The 25360-nt window shown below is 44.6% G+C and overlaps 1 protein-coding gene across 6 annotated transcripts in view; it reads right to left on the reverse strand.

Annotated features, from left to right (window-relative positions):
* NKD2 (NKD inhibitor of WNT signaling pathway 2) overlaps positions 1-25360 on the reverse strand; it is a 237968-nt gene that overhangs the window by 93447 nt on the left and 119161 nt on the right. The window lies entirely within an intron of this gene.

Raw genomic sequence — 25360 nt, forward strand, 5'->3', positions numbered from 1 at the left:
ATAAGCGGATCTTTGTTGTAGTTTGGGCACTCGGTCTCTAAAAGGTTTGCCATCACTGCCCTAGTAGATAGTTTGATGAATCTTTTGTACACCTGGAAAGAGGAAACATGTTGAGGGTCAAGTCCCAATGTTGGATTGGTCTTCCTTAGATCATCCTTGAGAAAAACACCAACTAAGTGCAATCATGGAATCTGCATTGGCCATATAGGGGAGTTAATGCAGTGCACAGAATGCAAACCTCTACTGACATCTAGTGGTATCCTCTATGTATTGTTTAGCAGGGTGAATTAGCATTAAAGGAAACCTACCATTTCAAATGGTAGGTTTAAGCTGTAAACACCGAGCACCAGCTCAGGGTGAGCTGGTGGCGGTACTTAGTTTCGTTAGTGTTAAAACCGCGGTATCGCGGTTTTAACATTTTTTAAACTTCATAGCATAAACTGCTTCGGCGCTGCGTGCGCACGATCGTGCGCACGCCTACATAGGAAATGCCGCAGGCGTTTCACGCACACGGTCGCGCGCATCGCCGAAGCGGCTTCTGCTATAAAGTTTAAAAAGTGTTAAAACCGCGATACCGCGGTTTTAACACTAACGAAACTAAGCACCGGCACCAGCTCACCCTGAGCTGGTGCTCGGTGTTTACAGCTTAAACCTACCATTTGAAATGGTAGGTTTCCTTTAATCTAATCTATTAGTCTGTATTAGTCTCCCTGTTATGCTTTTAGTTTTGATACTCTTTATGTAACCCAAGTATCCTGACAGTATGTGTATAAGTCCACTATCCCCATGTGCTATAGTAGACTACTAAATTGACCTCGCTGCTTCAGGCTCTATCAGATAGTGTTCAACTCAGCTGCTTAGGCACAAGATGAAGAATCCAGAGGCTGCCAGAGAGTGTCGGAAACAGAAAGAAGGAGCCAATACAGAGAGACCAAAGGGGGCAACTTTAGAGGAGATGCAAATAGATACAGCATAATAAATGTAATGCAAGACATGAGACATGACGCTCCCCGTTTGAAATCTTAGGATTTCACTATATTATATGGAAAGTTTCTGTAAGTCTCTGTACTTAGAACAAAAACAATGCAACAATAACAGTAAAGTCCAGATAATGATCCGGAACAGAAGATCTTGATGAATAAAATCCAATCGAGAAAAACTTCCAGAAAACCCATCTTCAGATTGGAGAAGCCGCAAACATGCAAACACTTCCACCAACACATGTTGTCATCCAAGGTAAGTCTGGAGTAGACCCTTGTAGACCCCGTTCTGCAAGTTCCTTATCTGCAACCTGAGGATGATCCTTACAGATGTGACAACCGTAGCATCCTAACGATGCCTTCTTCCTGTAGGTTTGAGCGATGTGGATTAGGCGGGCAATGGCTTGCACAAGAGATGACCATCTTGAGAAGTGTTCAAAGCGGTATGCCTTGAGCATTAATTTAGAACTCACAATGGTATAGAGCAGTGATGGCTAACCTATGGCACTGGTGCCAGAGGTGGCACTCAGAGCCCTTTCTGCAGGCACTCAGGCCATCACCAGAGATGACTCCAGGTATCTTCCTGCAGTCCCAGACAGGACTTGCTGTGCACAGAGCTATTTTAAAGTGACAGCTGTACCTGGGACTATTTTCTGCTTTATTGTTGTCCTCAGGTGCCGGTATCAATGAAAACTGTGACAGAGAAGGAAGTATAAATCACAAATTAAATTTTTGTGTTGGCACTTTGCAATAAATAAGCGGGTCTTTGTTGTAGTTTGGGCACTCGGTCTCTAAAAGGTTTGCCATCACTGGTATAGAGCGTAGCACTTGTAGGTCTGATCTCCTTGTCAGACTTGGGTTCCACCAATTTGTAACTGGTATCAGTGGACAATGGACATGAGTCCTGAGATAGGAAACTTGGAGGTGACAACCACATATAATCAATTTGGCCTGGATGCTTATGTATACATAAAGCTGTTTTGTCTGGTTGTATATGGCGATTTCAAAAGCAGGGGTGGCCGGCACAAAGTTCAAGTCTTGGGACAGAGTGTGCAGGGTTTGGAGTTAATTTGGAATTTCCCAGGAGAAACCCATACTGTGATTTGTTGTTGGCTCCAAACACCCTCAGTTAGGCTACTATGGCTATGGCTTCAATGAATGCATCAGAGAAGATGTAAACGTCTTTTCTGACAGCAGCTGTTTGAGAACTGGGAACATAGCAACGTGTGACTTGAATTTGCTCCAACATTTTCAAAGACTTCTTCCATGTCTCCTATTTATGTTGTTTTTCAGTAGGTCCAGTCTAGGTTCTCAGAAGATAACTGTCTCAGCAACACCTTACCATTCATGGTGATTGGGGCAATGAATCTGTGAGGTTCGTAGATACTGTTCACAACAGACAGACAACTTGTTTTGTGAATGGTTTGTCACAGGATGATACTTGAAAGGTAATTGTGTCTTGTTTGATGCCCCACAGTAAACCTAAGCTGTGTTGAATTAAAGGAGAGTCAGACCCAAGATCAATGTCTTTTAACCACTTAAGGACGCAGGGTTTTTCCGCTCATTTCTCGCTCTCCAACTTCAAAAATCCATAACTTTTTCATTTTTACGTGTACAGACCTGTGTGAGGGCTTATTTTGTGCATAACAAATTTTACTTTCCCGTAATGTTATTTATTTTAACATGCCGTGTACTGTGAAGCTGAAAAAAAATTCCAAATGTGGAAATTTTTTTTTACAAAAACGTTCTTGTGGGCTCAGTTTTTTCGACTTTGACTGTGCACTCAAAATAACACCTCAGCTTTATTCTTTGGTTCGGTGCGATTGCGGTGATACCAAATTTATATAGGTTTTATTGTGTTTTAATACATTTTCAAAAATTAAACGAATGTGTACAAAATGAAAAAAAATGTTGCCATTTTCAGACGCTAATAACTTTTTCATACTTTGGTGCATGGAGATGTGTGAGGGGTCATTTTTTTTGCGAAATGAGCCGACGTTTTCATTGCTACCATTCTGAGGTCTGCGCGACATTTTGATCATTTTTTATTTCATTTTTTATGTGATGTAAAAAGGTGTAAAAGTCTCATTTTGGACATTTGGGCGCCATTTTCCGTCTCGGAGGTCACCGCCGGCCATAACCGTTTTTATATTTTGATAGATCGGGCATTTTGGGATGCGGCGATACCTAATATGTTTGTGATTTTTACTGTTTATTATGCAGCGGGAACGTGCGGCCTACACAGGAGACAGACCTGCAGCCTGGACGGGACCGCGATGGAGCCAACAGGAGTCGGGACAGGTAAGTACTGACCCAAACAGGACAGCGGTAGCAGAGCACGGGTGCACCGTGGAGGCTCTGGAGCGGCCTCGGGGGAGGCCGCAGGAGGCTCTGGAGCGGCCTCGGGGGAGGCCGCTGGAGGCTCTGGAGCGGCCTCGGGGGAGGCCGCTGGAGGCTCTGGAGGGGCCTCGGGGGAGGCCGCTGGAGGCTCTGGAGCGGCCTCGGGGGAGGCCGCTGGAGCCGTGGCAGGCTGCGGAGCCACGGGAGCAGCACTGGCAGGCTGCGGAGCCACGGGAGCAGCACTGGCAGGCTGCAGAGCCTGGAGAGTCTCTGGAGCGGCTCTGGCAAGGTGCGGAGGCTGGAGAGTCTCTGGAGCGGCTCTGGCAAGCTGCGGAGGCTTGGGCGCCGCTGGAGCGGCTCTGGGAAGCTGCGGAGGCTTGGGCGCCGCTGGAGCGGCTCTGGGAAGCTGCGGAGGCTTGGGCGCCGCTGGAGCGGCTCTGGGAAGCTGCGGAGGCTTGGGCGCCGCTGGAGCGGCTCTGGGAAGCTGCGGAGGCTTGGGCGCCGCTGGAGCAGCTCTGGGAAGCTGCGGAGGCGTGGGAGCCACAGGAGCAGCTCTGGGAAGCTGCGGAGGCGCTGGTAACACCGGAACCTTGCAAGACAGACGAGGTGGTCAAACTTGAGGTGGTTCAAACCTGGACTGGATTTTTGCCAGGAACTTGGTATGGGTAACCATGTCCGGGTCACCACTATCCTATAGAGGAGTAGCCCAGTCCAGGGCCTCTCCAGTGAGCAAAGAAAAAACGCATGCCAACTTAGAGCGTTCGGGGGTGGACTGGGAGGACGTCAGTTTGATGTACAACGAGCACGGGACAACAAAACTCCTGCAAAAATTGGGGTTGCCATCAAATTTGTTTGGCATCAAAAAATCTGATCCAGAGTTTGCTGCCGAAAAACAAGGCTGGGGGACAGAAGCAACAGGAGAAGTCACAGGAGCCTGATGCTGGAAGGCAATAATCCGCAGGGTGGCAGCGAGTTTGTCCAAGAGTTCTTTTTGCGCCGCAATCTCTTGGGACTGCTGGGCAATAGTGCTCGGAAGCTCAACAAGAAGCTGGTACGGATCGTTGACACTGTCCATTGCTTTGGCAGAGATCATGACCTTGGTGGAGTCCATAGCCGGTTCTTACTATCACAATCTCGGGGGGATAAACAGTGGACTCCCTGGACCACCGCGGGAGATAACAACCTTAGCCGCACCTGGGAGCGGAGTCTAAGTGATCTCCTGGTCTTCGCCAGAGCCCGCCGCAAAGCGGGATGGTTTTGCTGCGGCGGTAGTCACCAGGTCGCTCCGCGGGGGCGACTAGGCCCGCGGTGGCAGCCAAGGTAGGGACACGGGGACCACGAATTGCAGGCAGGACCACGGATGGCAGGCAGGACCTGGGATGGCTGGCAGGACCTCGGATGGCAGGCAGGACCTCGGATACCAGGACCACCACAGGATACCAGGACCACCACAGGATACCAGGACCACTATAGGATACAACGGAACAAGTGAACACAGGAAACTAAGAACACGGGAACACCACGGAACACGGGAATCACAGAATCCACAGAGGCATCTGGAAACGCTCGGGAACACGGAGGGCTTTCTCTTCAGTAACAGGACATGAAGATCTGGCAGGGGATGCTGGGAGTAGCCAGGCTATATGGTAGAGCCAGGTATGCCAGCACCAATAAGGAGGACGCTGGCCCTTTAAATTCTTAGAGAGTAGGCACGCACGCGCCCAAGCAGCGGGAGCACGCGGCCTACACAGGAGACAGACCTGCAGCCTGGTCGGGACCGCTATGGAGCCAACAGGAGTCGGGACAGGTAAGTACTGACCCGAGAGGAACGGGGTAGCGGCAGCAGAGCATGGGTGCCACCGCGATCCGAGACATGGATCGCGGGGACACCCGTGACAGTGGTATCCACAAACAGCTATGCGTTTCGAGTAAAAAAAACTCTTCATCATGGCTAACATGTACTATTGCTAATGTCGTATTTAAAACAAAATTGGAACCAAAGAGAGGCTGATGATGTCACAGATAGAAAAAACACACTTGCATTCAGTAAAATTTTTTTTTTTTTTTTTTTTATATGTGGTAAATATATCTCTAGTAAATATAAAATAGATCATCTTTTTTATTTAAACCAAGGGGAAATCGAGTTTTCCAATATCCAGAAAGCTTCTCTCTTTCAGAGAATGCTCTCCCAGTTTCCCCCCCTCCTCGGGAAATACACCCTTTCAATGCCATAGCAGGAGAAGGAGTTTACCTGTCTGTTGTGGACTTAAATGAAATGCCTTGCATCACCTGATATACCAGTAGTTTTTTTAATGAATATCAGACAAATGATTTGCTATTCTTGCTTTCATTTTTTGAATGGTGCTGCCAACATATTTTTTATTGCAGCTTGTACACTCTATGATATTGACAATATAGCAGGTGTCACAATTAATAAAAGACTTAATGTTGTATGTTTTTTCCTCACTAGTGAAGTTTTTTTTTTCTTTTTTTTTCTCTGTGTATTGGCATTTATTACACCGGCTACCTCCACAAGCATGAAAGCCCTTGGTTGATAGCCAGGTTTTGTTTTACTGGTAGTTTTTAATCGCTATAATAGTTAGGAGACAAAATAGACCCCAAAGATCTTCCTCTTCTTGCCGCACACTGAAAACCTTCGCTTGAGATATTTCTTAGAACACTGTCCTTATTTAATATCGGGATGTACTTATTAATTATTTCACAAATATTTTTGTATTCACTACTGTAAGGTGTGGAGAATACCAAATTGCTGCGCTGTTTTCCCGTTTTCTTTTTTTCCCCTAGAAAACTGCTCTGAGTTGTATTTTTTGTATAGGCTTTAGCCCTGTTTAACATCCAATCTCTATCCTCTATTTCTTAAATTATTATCTATTTTCTCACACAGTTCTAAAAAGATGTTATCATTTGTACAATTTCTACTGGCTCTCACATATTCTCCTATGGGTATGGCTTTTATCGTGCTCGCTGGGTGACAGCTGTTCGCATCCAAAATTGTGTTGCCTGCTGTAGGTTTTACATAGGTGTGTGTTTCTATCTTGTTCTCATTTACTTACAATGTGAGATCTAAAAAATTGACTTTGTTTTGGAACAATTCACCTGTAAATCGCAGGTAATAGCAATTGGAATTGATTTAATCCAAAAAATTTTTAAAAGAAAAACTGTCACCTCTCCACACTAGAAGAAGATCATCTATGAATCTACTATAATGAAAGATATGTGCAACAAAAGGGTTGGTAGGGGTGTAAATAAAGTTCTCCTCCCACCATGACATCACAAGGTTTGCCATGGATGGGGAGAACTTTGACCCCATGGGGGCGCCTTCAATCTGCAAGAAGTAGTCATCATTAAATGAAAAATAGTTATAGTTTAGTAGGTAACTCACTGGCAACAGAAGAAATTCTTTTAAGACTTGTCATGAAGACCTTCACCGCAAACCTCTGTACATGAAGAAGATACAGTAGTGGGATTCACTGTTTGATCCGATTCCTCCCACCATGCTATGGCACTGGTGATGGCTGGACAGATGACGCACTGCAGTGTTGAGATGGGTGAAGTGCTTGGACATGGTTGACACTGTCAAATTCGATACATTTATTGACAGCTTCACAGCCTTTAGCATAATGTTCGGTGGAAGCAAAACATTTGAGACATACTCCAAGCTTTTTGTGTTCCTGAAGTGGATTCTTTCTGAAGCCAATGAACTTCTTTAGGGGGTGAGGCATCTTATAAATAGGGCATTGACAGTTAGGGTTTTCAATGATTTTGCCTTGATCACTCTTGTCAAGAGCAGATGTATCACGTCTTGTTCACTGACACTGGACCTCTGCCGTTCCTGTAATTATAACACAGGGTCTCACGACAGGGGGGACACAGGCCTATGGACTCACCATAGGAGAAGCTTGGGTCATTCTTAGACTCTGCAGTGGTCCTGATGAACTCACAAAAGTAGGAAAATGGAGAAAAAGATACTTGGTTCTTCCTTTTGTATCAAGAATAATACCACTTCCTGTCAGGTTCGCTAGGGAGAATGCTGGGACTTCTGGTTCTTCTGCTGGTGCCAGCAGCGTTCTCCGACCCCCGGCACGTATCCGCGCAAACTCCACCTCTCGTCCCGGACAGCGGCTGTTAAGATGTTGCGCTGTCTAGGAGTTGTGTTCGGAACTGCTGGGACTTGTGGTACCTCTGCACGGTGCCTGGTTGTTCTGCACCCTGAGGGGTTAATTCCCAGAAGTTGTCCAGCTCCTATCAGGTTCTGGAGGTGGAGTTCTGGCTGCATAAATTGCAGCTTCACTAGTCACCTGTGCCAGTGTTTGAAATCCCTTCATCACTCTCTCACTGCATTAGGTTGACTTGCTCTGTATCTGTATCTGTATCGTTGTGACCTCGGCTAGTTTTTGACATTGACTCTTTGCTTACTGATTTTGCTCTTGACGTACCCTCTCGTTGTGACTCCGGCTAGTTTACCATTCTTTTGTGTTTTATGTTTGTCAATCTGTTTGTGTTTCCCTTCCCACGCTTATCCAGTGTATTTCGAGTCTTCAAGTAGTCGCCCCACGGTTTAGCGTGGGGGGCTATAGGAAGGGACAGAGGTTGGGACAAGCTCAGGGCACACTATCCCCTGTCTTCTGTGTTACCCAACCCTAACACTTCCAAAAACTACCCCGTAATTCTTCTTTTGTTGTATACATGGTATACTGATAGGGATGGATTCTATATTCCCTTATACATCTCCTTATTGAGACCCTATTCATCTTAATATCCTTAGTCCCCTTCTTGAGAATTGTGATGAATAAATATTATTTCATAGAGAAAATGAATAATGATCTTTGTAGGTGACCAGAATGATAAGTTATTTATAATCTTAATTATGGAACTAGCTACACCTGGCTCGTAATAGGAAAATCAATGAGCTAATTATTAACCAATCAAGTGCTATGAAATTATAGAATGTTTCTTTAATTTGTCCAATGACTGTAAGACAACTCAGTAACTGCCCTTCTTTTGGGTATATAAGACGGTGTATGCCTAATAAAATTTGAGTCTTTATCCTGAGAGCAAACCTGTGTTCTTGCTTAATGACTACTGGGCTATCAAGCTCGTTATCATCATGAATTTGGCTCCTCTCCAATATACTAACTTTTCCCCCGTGAGGATGAACCTAACAATACTGTAGATGTGGGTCCCAGTATGTCCCTATGGATGCATTTCAATGACCATAAGTTCAAAACCAAACTAGGCTATTTAAAACATCTCACTATGGAACACGATAAGAGCTTTACTGCATATGTTTTACCCCTATTGAAACAATTCCTATCACTGCTATTCACCATAGAGGAATACTCAACAGGAGGGAAATATACTGAATTTATAAATGAGGCCTAGGCTATTTGAAACATCTCACTATGGAACACGATAAGAGCTTTACTCCATATGTTTTACCCCTATTGAAACAATTCCTATAACTGCTATTCACCATAGAGGAATACTCAACAGGAGGGAAATATACTGAATTTATAAATGAGGCCTAGGCTATTTGAAACATCTCACTATGGAACACAATAAGAGCTTTACTGCATATGTTTTCCCCTAATGAAACAATTCCTATCACTGCTATTCACCATAGAGAAATACTCAAAAAATTTCTGCTCCGTGACATTAAAAGTTTCTGACCAGGTTTTATTAAATTTTTTAGAAGCAAGATAATAAGATTTTTATCATATTTTACTATGTATATTTTTATTAGAATGGTGTGATATTATTATTTGAATTGTAATTAAATTTATTTGTAAGTGCATGTTAACCGGTTCGCGACCGCCCGCCGTGTATCTATCAGCACATTGTAATGTATGAGGAGTAAAATCCCCATATACTACCATACTGTAGTATGGCAGTATATGATAGGATCGATCAGACAACCTAGGGTTAAAGTACCCTAGGGAGTCTGAAAAATAGTAAAAATTAAAAAAAAGTTAAAAAAAAATTATAATAAAAAAACCTAAAAATTCAAATCACCCCCCTTTCCCTAGAACTGATATAAATATAAATAAACAGTAAAAATCCTAAACACATTAGGTATCGCCGCATCCGAAAATGCCTGATCTATCAAAATATAATAACGGTTTTTCACTGCGTTTAAGCCCGTAACGGAAAATCGCGTCCAAAGTCAAAACTGGCACTTTTTTGCCATTTAAAAAAAAATTAAAAATTCTATAAAAAGTGATCAAAGGTCGTACAGTCCTAAAAATAATATCATTGAAAACATCATCAAAAGTCGCAAAAGATGACACCACCCTCAACTCCATACACCAAAGTATGAAAAAGTTATAAGCACAAGAAGACGGCAAAATAAAAATAAAAATTTTGTTCATGAGGTTTTAATTTTTGTAAATGTATGAAAACATTATAAAACCTATACAAATTTGGTATCTCTGTAATTGTACTGACTCAAAGAATAAATTAGATGCGTCATTTGTGGCGTGAAGTGAAAGCAGTAATATCCAAGCCCACAAGAATACAACACAATTGCGTTTTTTCACCATTTTCACTGCATTTGGAATTTTTTTCCCGCTTCCCAGTACATGGCATGGAATATTTAATACCATCACTATGAAGTGCAATTTGTTACACAAAAAACGAGCTGTCACATAGCTTTTTACGTGTAAAAATGGAAATGAAAAAACGGGAAAGGGCCCGGTCCTTAACCGGTTAAGAAAATCTGTGGGAACACTCCTGGTACATTGGAACAGAATTGACAGTTGTATTTAGATTCCTCATGGTCCGTTCCATCAGTCCTTATTATCACAGGAAAGAGGAAGATTGGTCTCCATGAGGAAGAGGAGTGTCGTCCAATGACCTCATGGGTTTATAAAGATTGCAACCAAGGAATGTAAATGTATTGTTATCTACTGATAACACCTGAGAGTACCTGACGAAGGCTGCAATATGCAGTCAAAATGCATTGTACACAAGTGGTTTTATGGAATAAAGATACCACTTTGACATTGGAACTGCGCCTAAATTATTACTTCAATGTGTGGTAATTTTGCCCTTTGATCCAATTATTTCCACTGCGTGAGGTCTGCCTGCTGGAGGCTGACGGGACTCGGCAGTGCTACTCATTATTGGATATGCTTCTCCCCCCTGTTAACTAAGGTGAGCACTTAGGGGAAAACACCCTGTGTTGATCATTTTTGCACTGTACCCTACATTTCAGTCTGCGCTATTTTGTTTTTATCTCGAACTGCACGGCAAATCCTTTGGAAGATGTCAAGGTCTATACCTTTTCCAGTCCATATCCAGCTCTGAGCAAATTAATTATTTCCAAATTATACAATGTGATTTTTTTAGATTATATAAAAATCATGTAGTACTAAATAATAATTTATTCTGGTATAGTATTCATATACAATATGGTGAATATGAAAATATAAAGTTTACATATCCATACATGTCATACATAATAAAGACAAGCTAGTCGTACATATAGGGTTATATACATGCAGTTACATAGGAAATCAGTTGGTACTCGTATACGATTTGAGGAGATAGAAATTATTGACCGCTCTCATCAAAAGGTAAATAGATGGATATGAGGTATTGTTTCAAACAAATAACATCACAAAAAAAACAAACTTTTGTCGATCGGATACGGTAGCACTTCGTTAAAGGGCATCAGAGATACCCATTTGACATTCCGCCTAACAGACAAGGCCCTGTTTAGGGTGAGTATGAGCCTCTTACTTTCAGTGGACTTCATTCGGGTACAGAAGGAGTGGTGAGCGAGGAGGACACTGAGGTACAGTATTGGGTTAAGGGTGATTCACACCATCTCCCCCAAATCTTATCAAACTTATCCGGACGGGATCGATGTTTATACAACACTCGTTCAAAATGCACTACAGCATTGATTAGGGACTTCCATTGAGCAATTCTTGGGGGACGGGTGTCCATCCAGCGTAGGGCGATAGCCTTACATGCAAAGAAAAGTGTTTCTCTGAGAAGTATTCTGGTATAGCGGGGCCAGGTTTCTTCATCTAGGATCCCAAACAGGCATATCTTTGGATCTAGTGCCACTGGGGTCTCTACGATATTAGTAAGTAGGGAGATGACTTCTCCCCAAAACCCTCGCACTTCGGGGCATTCCCATATCATATGCCAGAAACCTGCAGGCATATGTCTACATCTGTGACACCCCGGATTTGGGAGACGACCCATCTTGTGTAGCCTAATGGGGGTCAAATAGCTTTGATGGATAATGTATTATTGGATAAGCTTATTGTGGATTGCGGGGGACACATATTTATGTGATTCCAGAATTTCATCATGTACCTCCTCGCTCAAGGAGGGAATCAATGTTTTCCACTCCTCCAACGAAAATATAATGTTTAACGTACATAAATTAAAACAATTGGATAATGCAGGATATAGAACCCTAGGTCAGGATTCAGGCGTCAGCACTGCCCCTCATATACCTTAACATCAACTCGCCTTAACACCCCAACATTAACTTCCGCCCTGACAAGGACGTCCCTATATGAGAGGAAACCCTGGTAATCCCTAACAATAAAGTATTCCCGATGCGTTTCCAGGAACTTATCTAGTGGACCCTTTCATCAGGGGAATGAATAATTGTCATGTAAAAGTTTAGACATAACCCTGGAGACATTAGACAGTGGTCAATAGCTTGGAATGACACAGTGGGGACCACAGACAGGCAGACAGATGAGGCAGAGAGGTCAGCTCCACCAATTCTTGAGGAAATTCCCCTCCAAGAGGGGTGACACCAGAGGCAGGACAGTAGATCAGTGAATTGCCGCTCTCCAGGTTTAGTAATTCCTGTAATGCTGCAGATGCTGGTATCCCACTTGCGGTTAGATGGCCAGCCCGGCATACACTTCCGGAGGGACGATATGTTACATCATATAAATCAACAGCCAATCCACGCACGGACAGAAGGTAGAGGTGGTGCTGGAGGCACACTAGGTACGTATCATGGCAACCTGATACAAACCTCAACCAGTGGGGTTGCCGGGGTGACAGAAGTCACACCCGATCACAAAATCGGAACAGTCAAATTAAAGACACAGGCTGTAATTGAATCATATATAGGCACCATCATAAGAGATGCACAATCTCATCTTCAATAATGCCTACATGTGGTAACAGACAACAGACAGTCATTACAAACAACAATGGCCTTCAGGACTTTTTCTAGGAACATTTTGTTTCATATTGTTTTAGGCTGGTTAAAGACAGAATATATCCACACATCAATCCCTACATCATTTCTGCACAGTTTCCCCAATATGGTATATACCAGTTCAAGCTTCATTGTAAGCACAACCTAGAATACCATCCGGGAATCCCTTTTCACAGAATCTAAGATGTAAATCAGCCAACTGCTTTTTAAATTCTAATTTCCTCAATTAGTGGCCCTTAGAGAGGCCCAGTCTTAATGGGAAAGATGGCTACTTTCCCATCTAAGCAGGGCATTGGTGACAGTAGGTTTCCTGTAAACAGTTGTTCCTTTTTAATCAGAACATCTAGAAATTCACTCTTATGAATGTAGAAAGTAACATGTAATCCAATCGAGTTCTGATTAAGCTACTTGCCAAAGTCATAGAAATCCTGTTTGGGCCTACTTCAGGCGACAATAATGTTGTCTATATATCTCGCCCATATATCTACGCCCCCAGAGTTTTTCTGTTCTGTATCACCGAACGCAATGGTCTCCTCCAACCAGCCCAGGAGAAGATTAGCATAGGTGGATGCACAGACCCAACCCATTACCATGGTTGTCACCTGTATGGCTCTGTGTGTGGTCTGCAGGCAGACTTACCCATCCTTGTTCCAGCGGCAGCTTCTGAGGCTCGGCTCATGTTCTGTGAGATTTAAAGGGCCAGCGTGCCGCTAATTAGGTTGGCCGGCCGCTTCCCTGCTATATAGCTCTGCCCCTTCCATTTGCCCCTTCCGGATCTTTGTGCCTTGATGTCTGATAGCTTGTTCTGAGACTCTTGCGATTATCTATTGTGACCTCTGCTTCCGTTCCTGACCTTGATTCTCTGCCGCCTGTCTTGACCTTTTGCTACATCCCGACTCTAATCCTATGCTGCCTGTCCTCACCTCCTGCCCCACTATGACTCTGATTCCACCTGCCGTTTTTGTACCTCACCTTGGCCAGTACCACAAGCAAAGTCTCACCTGTGGAGCGACCTAGTGGTATCCCAACACAGCAAGTCCAACCCGCTTTACCACGGGCTCTCTTGCAACTAGAGATACGCGAATTTGTTCACATTCGGTATGACCTGATTCGCCGAATTTTTCGGAAAAATTGGATTCCACTCGAATCCAATCATGAGGAATCACATTAAAAAAAACAGACATTTCCTGGCTGCAGAGAGCCTGTGGGGTGTTGTAGAAAGTTGTGCCATGCTTAAATATGCATAGGGAGCGTGGTTTGGTCTTCTAACAATGCTCTGTTTTAGTATGACACCGCTGCTCTTAGAATCACTTCACTCTTCAATTCCATGAGCACTTACAGAGCCCAACTTCCCCAAATAAGCGAAGCTGGAACGCAGCCTGACAAGTTAACGTCTGTGCCAGCTCGAAAGGACTGAGCTGAGGGCCAAGATCCCACTATACAGGGGCGTTGCTAGGGTGGTAAAAGATCCGGGGCACGGGCCCCAATGCATGTGTATTGCACTTTCAGTAATGCCCCCTCCTGTACATAACCCCCTCACATGTGGTTGTGCCAATAACAAGGTTACTTCTGGTATATACAGCTACAGAGAACAAAGGAGAAATCCCCATCACCACATCTTATGTTCCTCATTGTCCCTACATCTTTGTTCCCTGGCAGTGTTATCCTGCTCCTGCCCCTAACAATCTCCCCAAATACTGTAAGGCTGCGCTCACACGTTTGTCTTGCATTTAAACAAAACCAGGTGCGTGTTACCCATCACATGTGTACTACTGGAAAACATATGTGATCAAACCAAGGCCTGTCCTAGTGCCATGTGTGAACACGCTCCAAGAAATGTCCCCCACACAGCCCCCCCATAAGTAATGTCCTCACACAGCCCCCAGTAAGTAATGTGCCCACACAGACCCCCAGTAAGTAATGTGCCCACACAGACCCCCAGTAAGTAATGTGCCCACACAGCCCCCCAGTAAGTAATGTGCCCACACAGACCCCCAGTAAGTAATGTGCCCCACACAGACCCCCAGTAAGTAATGTGCCCCACACAGACCCCCAGTAAGTAATGTGCCTCACACAGACCCCCAGTAAGTAATGTGCCTCTCACAGCCCCTAGTAAGTAATGTGCCCCACACAGACCCGCAGTAAGTAATGTGCCTCACACAGCCCCCCAGTAAATAATGTGCCTCACACAGCCCCCCAGTAAATAATGTGCCTCACACACAGCCCCCCAGTAAATAATGTGCCTCACACAGACCCCCAGTAAATAATGTGCCTCACACAGACCCCCAGTAAATAATGTGCCTCACACAGCCCCCCAGTAAATAATGTGCCTCACACAGCCCCCCAGTAAATAATGTGCCTCACACAGCTCCCCAGTAAATAATGTGCCTCACACAGCCCCCCAGTAAGTAATGTGCCTCACACAGTCCCCCAGTAAATAATGTGCCTCACACACAGCCCCCCAGTAAATAATGTGCCTCACACAGCCCCCCAGTAAATAATGTGCCTCACACACAGCCCCCCAGTAAATAATGTGCCTCACACAGCCCCCCAGTAAGTAATGTGCCCCACACAGACCCCCAGTAAGTAATGTGCCCCACACAGACCCCCAGTAAGTAATGTGCCTCACACAGACCCCCAGTAAGTAATGTGCCTCTCACAGCCCCTAGTAAGTAATGTGCCTCACACACAGCCCCCCAGTAAATAATGTGCCTCACACAGCCCCCCAGTAAATAATGTGCCTCACACAGCCCCCAGTAAATAATGTGCCTCACACACAGTCCCCCAGTAAATAATGTGCCTCACACAGCCCCCCAGTAAATAATGTGCCTCACACACAGCCCCCCAGTAAATAATGTGCCTCACACAGCCCCCAGTAAATAATGTGCCTCACACACAGCCCCCCAGTAAATAATGTGCCTCACACAGCCCCCCAGTAAGTAATGTGCCTCACACAGTCCCCCCAGTAAATAATGTGCCTCACACACAGCCCCCCCAGTAAATAATGTGCCTCACACAGCCCCCCAGTAAAGAATGTGCCTCACACAGCTCCCCAGTAAATAATGTGCCTCACACACAGCCCCCCAGTAAATAACGTGCCTCACACACAGCCCCCCAGTAAATAATGTGCCTCACATAGCCCCCCAGTAAATAATGTGCCTCACACAGCCCCCCAGTAAATAATGTGCCTCACACAGCCCCCCAGTAAATAATGTGCCTCACACAGCCCCCCAGTAAATAATGTGCCTCACACAGCTCCCCAGGAAATAATGTGCCTCACACAGCTCCCCAGGAAATAATGTGCCTCACACAGTCCCCCCAGTAAATAATGTGCCTCACAATGTTCTCCCCCTTCTCTCCCCAATGTTTCTCACCTCACAGATGCAGCTCTCTCTCTTTCTGTGCGCTGCTTTCCCCTGCAGGTCATGTGATCATGACATCATCACAGGTCTTTCAGCCTCTGGAACTCCCGGAGGCTAGGTCCTTGCAGGGGAAAGCAGCGCCTGCACTCGTTCTCATCACGATCTGAGGACACAGATCGTGATCAGAACGAGAGGGAAGGAATCTCCCGGGCAGCGGGGCAGATGATCTGCTGACCCGAGGAGATTCGGGGCACTGGCCAAAAGAACTGGGGCACGAGCCCCGGATCTTTTGACCTAGCGACGCCCCTGCCACTATAACATCGAATAGTGCACTCTTTTTACACTGACATCAGATGATTCCATAGAGTACGACAGAACCTGTTCTGTTAAACGCGGATACATGAAGAAACCCCCCCAAAAGAGTGCAGAGGATGTCGGCAGTAATTTTGCATTGACATCACTGATTATTTTGCCCTTCATTTTATCCATCAGTGTCTGCTTTCAAACAGTCAACAATCCATCATCAGTATTGCTAAAGCCAAAAACAAACAGGAGTGGATTCAAAACAGAGATGACCAGTAAATGGGATATTTTCATGTCCTCTGTGTCCTGTATGCCCCCTGCTTTTGGCTATCAATCCTGAGGCTTTTCATTCCTTCTGACAGATGAAATAAAGGGGAAAACCAAACATAGTGGCAACATCATAGAGCGGTGAAAACAGCATTATGGAAAACACAGGGTGTTCCAGGGAGACAGCGGTCAGTTGGCAACAGCATGAGTAGGCCGCAGAGTGGCACAATGACAAATTATGGGTTCAACAGAAGGCAAAAATAAAAAAAGGCCGCTCTTCTCTTTAAAATACAATCTTACATTTGGAAGGATAAAATGATGGACTACGCTTTTGGAGGCGGATTGCTCCCTTCTTCAGGTCCGTGACATGGATACAGTGTTCAGATAAAAAGTGAGATATATGACTACAGTGTTCTAATAAAGAGTGGTATAAGTAAAAACGTACATTTCAATAAAGGATAAAATACATAGACATATATGCATGCTAAAATTCGTACACATGCTAGTATCATGTTAGTAAAAAACAAATATACAGAAATTTCATAAGATATGTAATAAAAAAATCAAAGATGACATTAATAGGGGAAACACACAATATATATGAAAATAGATATAGGTCCCCAGGATGAAATTAAATGTAGCATAAACAAGTCTGTTTATATAAAGTAACATGTAATGGGTAAAGATAAGAGTATATATATAATGGGTTTACTAACCCGATGAGTTCTGGCCCTCTGTAACTGTGGTTCCTCAGTTAGTGAAAGTTAAGTGGCTCTTAACCTAAATGGGAGAAAATAGTGGTTCAATGCCTATGGGGATGGGGTAAAGGCACACTTTTCTCCCATTTAGATTACAAGCTATTAATGTCATCTTTGATTTTTTTTAATACATATCTTATGAAATTTCTGTGTATTTTTACGAGAAGCGTGGCCTAGAATCCTGTTATTTTCACCTTCTGTTGATCGTCTAGACTGGTCAGTACCTCCAGTACACAGGATACGCAGCAGGCTCTTTCCTCATAACTGAACCCCTGATATAGACCACTTACTTTATCTATAATTGTTATTTATGTTATTTGATCCGCTGTGACACTTTTTTCTCTCTTATGCCTAAATTATGGAGTTGGCGGAAACATGGTAGAGGCAGCAGGAGGCCACAGAGTGGCACAATGACAGTGTGGAGGTGGCAGCAACCTGGTAGGCCACAGAGTTGCACCATGACAGTGTGGAGGTGGCATCAATATGGTAGGCCACAGAGGGGCACAATGATAGAGTGTGGAGGTGGTGTCAGCAGAAGCAGCAGCAGGAGCCCACAGGTGGCAGCAACATGGAAAGTCACAGAGTAGCACAATGATAGAGAGTGAAGGTGGCAGCAGGAGCAGGGGAGGCCACATTTTGGCACAATGATGAAGTTTGAAATGAATTTGAAATTTTCCATTTAAATTTGAATTTGAAGATTAGAGGCGCCACATGCATCCTACATTACAGTTTTCCTGAAAATATCATGTCTTTACCAAAAAAGAACTGCAGAGGTGGCAGCAGCTGCATGAGGTCAGAGGTGGGGAGGTAGCGGCAACACGGTAGGCCACAGAGTGGCACATTGATAGTGTGGAGGTGGCGTCAGCAGAAGCAGCAGCACAAGCCCACAGGTGGCAGCAACATTGTGGCAGCAACATGGAAAGCCACAGAGCGGCACAATGATACAGTGTGGAGGTGGCAGCAGGAGCCCACAGAGTCCACAGCAGAGGAGGCCACATTGTTGCACAATGATTAATGATTAATTTGAAGTTGAAATTTTCCATTTGAATTTGAAGATTAGAGACGCCACATGTATCATACATTATAGTTTTCCTGAAAATATCATGTCTTTGCCATAAAGAAGTGCAAAGGTGGCACCACCAGCAGCATGAGGTCAGAGGTGTGGAGGTGGTGGCAACATGCTAGGCCACAAAGTGGCACAATGATAATAGTATGGAGGTGGGGCAGCAGAAGCAGTAGCAGGACCCACCAGCAACATGGAAAGCCACAGAGTGGCACAATAATAGATAGTGGAGGTGGCAGCAGCAGCAGGAGCCCACGGGTGGCTGCAACATGGTGGCAGCAACATGGAAAGCCACAGAGTGGCACAATGATAGAGTGTGGAGAAGGCGGTAGCAGCAGGAGGTCAGAGAGTGGCACAATGACAGAGTGTGGTGCTGGCAGCAACATGGTAGGCCACAGGGTGGCAGAATGACAGAGTATGAAGCTGGCGGCAACAAAGTAGGTCACAGAGTGGTAGAATGACAGAGTGGGGAGGTGGTAGCAACATGGTAAACCACAGAGTGGCACAATGATAGAGTGTGCAGCTTGCGGCAGCAGCAGGAGCTCAGAGGGTGGCTTAATGACAAATTCTTTAGCTGGCAGCAACATGGTAGGCCACAGAGTGGAGTGGAGGTGGCAGCAACATGGTAATAACAGAGTGTGCAGCTTGCGGCAGCAGCAGGAGGTCAGAGAGTGGCACATTGACAGAGTGTGGAGCTGGCGGCAACATGGTAGGCCACAGGGTGGCACAATGACAGAGTGTGGAGGTGTGTGAAAATTCCAGTCCCTGGTAAACATGACGGGAGGCAGATTAGGCAACTGGCAGCAGAAGTGTGGCATCAGGCGGGTGGCAGCATCAGAATAGTGCCTGAGGCAGGTAATTAGAATCCAGACTCATTTCTCAATGTTTGGGGGAGGCATCATGGCTGATCTAATCTGATGCATAAGGCATTGGTGTGTTGAAATCCTGGCCGATCCATGCCTGATTCATCTTTACAAAGGTCAGTCTCTCCACATTACGGACAAGAGGGTTCTCCTTGGGGTAACGATGGCCCGCGCCGCACTGAATAACTGCTCTGATGCCACACTACTGGCCAGGCAGGACAGCTTCTCTACTGCAAACTCTGCAAGTTGCGGCCACACATCAAGTTTGGCTACCCAGTAGTCGAACCCGACCACGGCACCTAACTTACCGGTAAATGCCGGCCCCCATCTTGGATGCCTGATCGCCACCCCCTGGAATGTCATCGGAGGGCGGCGATTGGTTGCTATGGCAGCCTAGAGTCTCATTGAGACTCGTAGACTTGCCAGGTGCAATGATTTCTAATAGCCAGCAGAGGGCAGGCTATTAAAAATCATAGTAAAATAGGTATATACTGCAATAAAGTAGTATTGCAGTATATAGTATTGGCAATCGAACCCTGCAGGGATAAATTACCCTGGAGGATCTAAAATAATGGTTAAAAAAAAAAAAATTAAAAAATATATGAAAAAAATAGTAAAAAAAGTAAGTTTAAGTCACCCCCCCCTTTCCCTAGAACTGATATAAATATAAATAAACAATAAAAGTCATAAACACATTAGGTATCATCGCGTCCCAAAATGTCCAATCTATCAAAATGAAAGCATTAAAAACGTCATCAAAAGTCGCAAAAAATGACACCACCCACAGCTCCGTGCACTGAAGTATGAAAAAGTTATTAGTGCCAGATCATGGCAAAATGAAGAATTTTTTTTTTTGTACAGAAGGTTTTAATTTTTTTAAATGTATGAAAACATTATAAAACCTGTACAGATTTGGTATCCTCGTGATCGTACCAAACCAAAAAAATAAAATAGACATGTGATGTGGGGCACTCAGTAAAAGCTGTAAAATCCAAGCCAACAAGAAAACGGCGCAAATGCGGTTTTTCATCATTTTCACTGCATTCTGAATTGTTTTCCCACTTCCCAGTACACGGCATGGAATAATAAATACCATCACTATAAAGTTCAATTTGTTACGCAGAAAACAAGCCCAAACAGAGCTCTTTACATGGAAAAATAAAAAAAGTTACAGATTTTTGAAGGTGGGGAGTGAAAAATGAAAATGCAAAAAACGAAAAAGGACCACGTCCCTAAGGGGTTAAAAGAAGGCTGGTGCTTGGCATCATTGTTTTTCTCTTCTGTTAACTATTGTTATCTCTAAAGAAAAACGTGCAGTTGTGCACTGCACAAAACTGGCCTAACATGGATGAGTATCGCAGCTAGAAATATTGCACCTCTGTCAACAATCTATCGCATCATCAAGTAATTCAAGGAGAGCGGGTCCATTGTTGCCAAAAAGGCTCCAGGGTGCCCAAGAAGGACTAACAAGTGCCAGGACTGTCTCTTAAAAGTGTTTCAGCTTTGTGATCGGGCTACCAGCAGTGCAGAGCCTGCTCAAGAATGGCAGCAGGCAGGTGTGAGTGCATCTGCACGTACTGTGAGGTGGAGACTCTTGGAGCAACGCCTGGTGTCAAGGAGGGCAGCAAAGAAGCCACTTCTCTCCAGAAAAAACATCAGGGACAGACTGATATTCTAAAAAAGGTACATTGAGTAAACAGCTGAGGACTGGGGTAAAGTCATTTTCTCTGATGAATCCCGTTTCCGATGGTTTGGAACATCTGGAAAACAGCTTGTTCGAAGAAGACAAGGCGAGCGATACTACCAGTCTTGTCTCATGCCAACTGTAAAGCATCCTGCAACCGTTCATGTGTGGGGTTGCTTCTCAGCCAAGGGAATTGGCTCTCTCACAGTCTTGCCTAAAAACACATCCATGAATAAAGAATGGTACCAGAATGTCCTCCAAGAGCAACTTCTCCCAACCGTTCAAAGGCAGTTTGGTTATCAACAATGCCTTTTCCAGCATGATTGTGCAAGAATGGACTGCTATCAGTCAGGATTTGGTCAAGAAGTTGATTGAGAGCATGCCAGGGAGAATTGCAGAGGTCCTGAAGAAGAAGGGTCAACACTGCAAATATTGACTTGCTGCATTAACTCATTCTGTCAATAAAAGCTTTTGTTACTCATAATATGATTGCACTTGTATTTCTGTATGTGATAAAACATCTGACAAACACACATAAAAACCAGAGGGCAACAGATCATGTGAAAATATAATATTTGTATCATTTTCAAAACTTATGGCCATGACTGTACTTTCCACTTCTCCAGTGCCCTGACCAGACAGATTTTGCAGCATGAGTTCCAGGACATGAAGCAGTGGAATGACGTTATTTATCCCGCAGTCCTGGCAACTGACAAATAATGTGGCCTCTTCAAAGGGCCTGAGCAAACAGCAGGTGTCACGCATGAGCTGCCAGTGGCTGACATCAAAGTTACACTGGGGAGTACTCCGTTCTGCTTGCATCATCAAAAAATCATTAATGGCTTTTCTCTGTTCATACAGGCAGTATGAAGGATGGAATTCCAACGGGTGGAAACATTGAATATCAGACTATGTTGGGGTAGGCCGTCTGACTCTGCGACTCAAGGTGGGTATGCTTGGTTGTGTAAGAATGGCTGAAGTGCATGCACAGTTTCCTGGCCATTTTTATAATGTCTTGCAGATGGGTGGAAGACTAGAGGAATCTGTTGACAAACACGTGTGCCATGCAGGACGCATGGGCCATCCCTCCTCGGTGCAGCGCGGACACCATGTTCCTCCCATTGTCTGTCACCATGGTTCCGATTTTCAGTTGTCGCGGAGAAAGCCACACATTGATTTCCTCTTGCATGACACGGATCAGTTCTTCCCCTGTGTGAATTCGTCGGCCCAGGCAAAGAAGGTATAGAACTGCGTGACACTGATTTGTGGAGGCTGAGGTGGTGGTGGAGAAGGAGGAGGCGGACACAGGCTGGCACTGCCTTTTTGGAAAGAAAATTGCGGCGTGGAACTCTCCACCTTGGTTCGCACAAGACATTAGTTCTCTGAAGGGTCCAACAAATTTTGGAAAAAAAATTGCGGCGTGGAACTCTCCACCTTGGTTCGCACAAGACATTAGTTCTCTGAAGAGTCCACAAATTGGAAAGGGAGGGACCAACAACTTGGACAAGAGCATGGTCAGCTTCAGCACCTTAGGATGGCTGGACGCATACAGTTGTCTCTTTGTAATGACCTCTTTCAATGACTGCTGGCGCCATGTGTAGCGAGGAGCAGGAGCATCTGGGCCAGGAGATGATGTCAAAGACAAACAGCTCCCTTCGGCAGAGGTGCTGGAGCCTTGACTGGCTTAAATGGCATGTGTGCCACTAGGTGCTGCTGCTGTTGCTATGGCGGCAGGATGGACCTCCACATCTGTTCCACATTTCTCCCAGGCCATTGGATGGTGACGCTGCATGTGTTAACGCAAGTTCGTGGTGCCAACGTTAGCTCCCTGGCCACACTTCACTTTCTGCCTGCAGATTCTACATATACACACACTCGGATCCTCTGGTGTCTTAACAAAAAACTGCTACACCACCAAGGTTGTGATTTTACTGCCAACACTCTGCACTGAGTGACTACTAACGCCGCTGCCTCGCTGAGCCCCTGTACCACTGCTGACTTGGACTTTCGAATAGGGGTTTGTACTCACACTGCTGCCACCCTGCTGACTCACGGACACAGTAGCGACTCGCTTCCCCGCTTCGCAAGCTGACACCCTCTTCTCCTGACAATGATGATGATGATGAATCCCTGGCTTTGTGAAGTATTGTTTTATGTTTAATGAAAATGTTTTTATTTTTCATATACTTGCTGAGTGTTGAAACTAAGAAGATGTTTGACTATGGCTGAAGCTGATCAAAGTCCACTGCTGTCCACCAAAGGAGTGAAAGACCCCCCACAGCTGCTGTTTGCATCTCTCTTAGTCAATGTTTACATCTATCAAGAGGGATTTACGACTGTATATCCACTTCAGGGAAGTGTCTCCGATGCCCATGTAATAATTTACCAACCAATGGACTATGGACATTACTTCTTTATCCCTAAGTAATTTAGCCTTTGTCCTGCCCCACTGCAGGTTTCTGTATAATACTGTGTGACACAAATAAAGCATCTCACATCTGCCTTACTTTTGATGGCAACAGTACGCAGAGACTGAGATATTATACCATGCGATTGTCTTGGTTTGATCTCTTCTGAGCTCAACTCTGTGAATGTTATCAGTCATTAGAGAACCTGTGGTTGTGTGAACAAGGTCAGAACTTGACAGCTTCATCTGGCTCCCAAGTGCGATCGGCTACATAATCATCGATTTGTGTTTCCCTGTCACTGCTATCCTCCTTAACAGTCTTAGTATGCACATAACTTTACGTGCCACTCTCCACATCTCTACTTTCCAGCCTACTGCACAAAGCAGTGGATGTCTGCCCCACCTCTTCACTGCCAAGCAGCTGCTGACTGTCCTCAAAGAATTCATCCTCGCTATATAGTGGTGTTGAGCCCAGACCACCTACTAGATCTCTGGCTGAGGGAAATGAACAGGACAGAGGCTGGTTGAGGACAGGTGAGCGCCGCTGAGCTGCTCCTGGGCCATGCCAACAAAGGGTTGTACCTGATGAACCCACAGACTCTTGGCTGGGGTTGTCAGATGTCATCTGGGAGGAAGTGGATGACTTAGTCAACCAATCGACAACCTTTGGGTTGTTTATCAACACACTGCCACTAGATGACAACAGCAGTTCTGGTCTCACAGAGCCACCTCTGCTGCCACCCTGGGATTGAAGCAGAAATCACTACAGAAAATATGTGGATTTTACCCTGCTTTCTTCCTCTTCACTTCAGACACAAAAAAGAACTGCTATTTGGGGTATACAGATCCCCCAAAACGGACACTCAGGAATTGGAGTAGAAATCAATACAGAAAGTATGTGGCTTTTACACTGATTTCTTCTTATTCACTTCAGAAACAAAAAATAACTGCTATTTGTGGTATACAGAAGCACAAGAACTGACACCGTGGGACTGAAGCAGAAATCACTACAGAAAGTATGTGGATTTCACACAGATTTCTTCCTCTTCACTTCAGAAACAAAAAAAGAACTGCCATTTGCGGTATACAGATCCCCAAAAAGGACACCCTGGGATTGGAGCAGAAATCACTACAGAAAGCAGAAAGTATGTGGATTTTACATTGATTTCTTCCCATTCACTTCAGAAACAAAAAATAATTGCTATTTGTGGTATACAGAAGCACTAGAACTGACACCCTGGGATTGAAGCAGAAATCACTACAGAAAATATGTGGATTTTACCCTGCTGTCTTTCTCTTCACTTCAGACACAAAAAAGAACTGCTATTTGGGGTATACAGATCCCCCAAAACTGACACCCTGGGATTGGAGCAGAAATCACTACAGAACATATGTGGATTTTACACTGATTTCTTCCTATTCACTTCAGAAACAAAAAAGAACTGCTATTTGAGGTATACAGATCCCCCAAAACGGACACCCTGGGATTGGAGCAGAAATCACTACAGAACGTATGTGGATTTTACACTGATTTCTTCTTATTCATTTCAGAAACAACTGCTATTTGTGGTATACAGAAGCACAAGAACTGACACCCTGGGATTGAAGCATAAATCACTACAGAAAATATGTGGATTTTACCCTGCTTTCTTCCTCTTCACTTCAGACACAAAAAAGAACTGCTATTTGGGGTATACAGATCCCCCAAAACTGACACCCTGGGATTGGAGAAGAAATCACTACAGAACGTATGTGGATTTTACACTGATTTCTTCTTATTCACTTCAGAAACAAAAAAGAACTGCCATTTGGGGTATACAGATCCCCAAAACGGACACCCTGGGATTGGACCAGAAATCACTACAGAAAGTATGTGGATTTTACACTGATTTCTTCTTATTCACTTCAGAAACAAAAAAGAACTGACATTTGGGGTATACAGATCCCCAAAACGGACACTCTGGGATTGGAGCAGAAATCACTACAGAAAGTATGTGGATTTTACACTGATTTCTTCCTCTACACTTCAGAAACAAAAAAGAACTGCCATTTGGGGTATACAGATTCCCAAAACGGACACCCTGGGATTGGAGCAGAAATCACTACAGAAAGT

The sequence above is a fragment of the Engystomops pustulosus genome, chromosome 5, assembly GCF_040894005.1.
Source record: "Engystomops pustulosus chromosome 5, aEngPut4.maternal, whole genome shotgun sequence".
In the NCBI taxonomy this organism is placed as follows: domain Eukaryota; kingdom Metazoa; phylum Chordata; class Amphibia; order Anura; family Leptodactylidae; genus Engystomops; species Engystomops pustulosus.